Genomic DNA, 3,470 nt, shown 5'->3' with positions numbered 1-3,470 from the left:
TTGCTTAATTTGCGCTCTGTTTTTACAAATGACACTTGTACTGGCCTCTTGGGGCTGCTGAGAGAAGCCAGGCCCCTCTCTTTCCCTTGTGTCAATTCTTTTGTGAACCTTTATAATTAGCCACTTAACAAATGGAGGGAAATGAACCTTCAGCTGCAAAGTATATCCTGAAGTTAAGTCAACCATGTGACAGGCAAAACCGATACATGAAAATCTCCTTAACTCAATTGTTGAGTTGCCTCAAGGGTTAAGAGGCATTCTACCCATAATAGCCTGAAAGAGAGGCCTTAGAAGTGGTGTTTTTGATGGTTTACTATCCAAATGCCTGTTAGCCTTTTCAAGAAACAGCACACATTAGAAAAAGCACATATTTCAAAGCATGATGGCTACTTTTTTTCCTCAAAATCTTTTGTTTTGCAGGAGAAAAATGTCAAAAGTCTGACTTTGAAAGTAACAAGATTCCCAGGCTTCAAATTTACAGATTAAATGTAAAGAAAAAAGGAAGGGAGGGGTTGAAGCTTACATCTTTTGGGCTGAAGTATTTAGGTGCAGAAAATGACATCATTATATATTAAGATATTAATGAATTTGTTTTCAGAATCTATAATAGGGACCCTAAGAGCGGGGTGCTATCATTACCAACTCTTTCCTTTTTATTACTAATTAGACTTCTAAATGTGAGTGTAAATGTACCTCAGAGAGTATGTATTAAAAGTTGCATATTCATAAGAGATCATTTCAAATTCATCTTCCAACAAAAACTTCAACTTTGATATTTTCTCATGTTCCCATTTATACTACATCAACATAGTCTTTTGGATTCAATTTCTAAATTCCATTGTGAACATTTTATCAAGGTATTTGCTTTTGGGAACTGTCTGATAATCTAGTCCCAGTTCAATAGGCAACAATCAAGTATTACCAGTGATTCTTTTTCAAGTTAAACATATATTGCCTCAAATGTCTACAATGAAATTTATATGGTTTAGAGGCATATTCAAATCAAAAATATACATGATATCTTTTACATAGAGCTGGGGAGACATAAATAGAGTTTATATTCGATGGGGGCTTAGAATATTACAATATTAAAAGATAAAAAATGTTAAGATACTATAATAATACCAGATGCTTTATGTCTTGAGAGCAATAAAATGGAATCTAGTAACATTTTTGTAGGGTCAGTCAGAAGATAGGTTCACTTCAAATAAGCTCAATGTGTTACTATAAATAAAAAATTTTGTTTTGTTTTAACATATATCCTATCTTAATTGAAGTTTTATAGCAACTTGCCATTGGTTTCAAAGATGATTAAATTTGCTTTATGCTGTATTGAATTAGAGGATGACATTACTCAATTAAAGCCCCATCTATACGAGATCTGTTAACTCATCTATGCTTACCTTTTCTTAAAGCTTTACTTAGGTACAATTGACAAATTAAAGTTGTATACATTTAGGGTATACAACTTGGTGTCTTGACAAACATTTCTATTGTGAAATGATTGCCACTATCAGGCTTATTTAACATATCCATCACCTCACAGAGCTGCTATTTTCTTCTCTTGCTTTCTTTTAATGTGTGTGTATGTTGAGAACTCTTAAGATCTATCCTCTTTAGTAAAGTTCAAGTATGCAATACAGTTTTTTTAACTGTAGTGATCATGCTGTACAGCAAATCTCCAGAATTTACTCATTTTGCATAACTGAAGCTTTATATTCTTTGATCAAAATCTCCCCATTTCTCCCTCCCCTCAGCTCCTGGCAACCACCATTCTACTCTCTGCTTTATGATTTTGACTACTTCATATTCCACATGTAAGATCATATACCATTTGTTTTTCTGCATCTGACTTATTTCACTTAGCATGATGTCCTCCGGTTTTGGCCATGTTGTGGCAAATGACAGGATTTCCTGATTTTTAAAGGCTAAATAATATTTCATTGTATTTGTGGGCCACATTTTCTTTATCTGTTCATCTGTCAATGGGCATTTAAGTTGTTTCCATATCTTGGCTATTTTGTTTCCTTTTTTTAAAAAAAGATTTTATTTATTTATTCATGAGAGATAGAGAGAGAGAGAGGCAGAGATACAGGCAGAGGGAGAAGCAGGCTCCACGTAGGGAGCCCAATGTGAGACTCGATCTCAGGTCTCCAGGATCAAGCCCTGGGCTGAAGGTGGCACTAAACCACTGAGCCACCTGGGCTGCCCCATATCTCAGCTATTTTGAATAATGCTGCAATGAATGTACAACCTCAATAGCAACAAACCAAATAATTTGATTGGAAAATGAGCAAAAGACCTGAATAGATATTTCTGGAAAGAAGATATAAATGGCCAGCAGATATATGAAAAGGTGCTCAACATTGATATTCAGGGAAATACACCTCACACCTGTTAGAATGACTATTAGCAAAAAAGACATATGATAACAGTTCTTTTCATGCATTGTGCAGCTATAGCTCCTGGTCCCAAGAAGCATCTGAAGTGTGTAGCAGCTCCAGCAGCTGCTGGATAAACTGGTGTATTTGCCCCTTGTCCATCTATTGGTCCCCATGAACTGAGAGGATATCTCCTTTTCATCACTTTTCTAAAGAATAGACTTAAATATGCACTAAATGGAGATGAAGTAAAGAAGACCTGTATGCAGCGTTTTATTAAGATTTGATGGCAAGGTCTGAACTGATAAAACGTACTCTGGTGGTTTGATGGATGTCATCAGCATTGGCAAGACTGGGGAGAATTTTGGTCTGATCTATGGCACGAAGGGTCACTTTACTGTCTACTTTGCTGAGGAGGTCAAGTATAAGTTGTGCAAATTGAGAAAGACCTTTGTGGGGACAAAAGGAATCCCAAATCTGGTGACCCATGATGCTCACACCATCTGCTATTCTGAACCTCCCATCAAGGTGAATGACACCACTCAGATTGATTTGGAGACTGGAAAGATCACTGATTTCATAAAGCTTGACATCGGTAATCTGTGTATGGTGACAGATGTGCTAACCTGGGAAGAATTGGTCTGATCACCAACAGAGAGACACCTCGGTTCTTTTGATGTACTTCACATGGCAGATGCCAATGGCAACAGGTTTGCCACCTGGCTCTCCAGTGTTTTTGTTATTAGCAGAGACAACAAACCATGTGTTGCTCTTTGCTGTGGAAGTGGTATCTTTTTCACCATTGATGAGAAGAAAGACAAGAGACTGGTGGCCAAATAGAGCAGTGGGTAAATTGGTTTTTAGGTGACATGATTGGAAGTCTTTATACTTAATTAAAGATAATATGGCATGGAAAACAAAAGAAATGATAACAGGTGAGGATGGTGAGGATGGGGGGAGAAAGGGAACCCGTGTGTGTTGGTGGTGGGAAGGTCAATTGATGCAGCCATTATACCACACAGTGTGGGAGGTTCCTCAAACAATTGAAAATGGAACTACCTTATGATCCAGCAATGCCATATTCTGGGC

The 3,470-nt window shown here is 37.1% G+C and overlaps 1 pseudogene; it reads left to right on the top strand.

Moving 5' to 3' along the window:
• The first annotated feature begins 2,425 nt into the window (after nucleotides 1-2,425).
• On the top strand, nucleotides 2,426-3,221 carry LOC100684034 (annotated as a pseudogene).
• Nucleotides 3,222-3,470: the final 249 nt, after the last annotated feature.

The sequence above is a fragment of the Canis lupus genome, chromosome 22 (assembly GCF_011100685.1).
Source record: "Canis lupus familiaris isolate Mischka breed German Shepherd chromosome 22, alternate assembly UU_Cfam_GSD_1.0, whole genome shotgun sequence".
In the NCBI taxonomy this organism is placed as follows: Eukaryota; Metazoa; Chordata; class Mammalia; order Carnivora; family Canidae; genus Canis; species Canis lupus.
The sequence above is the reverse complement of the archived record's forward strand: the minus strand, read 5'-3'. Positions and strand labels throughout refer to the sequence as shown.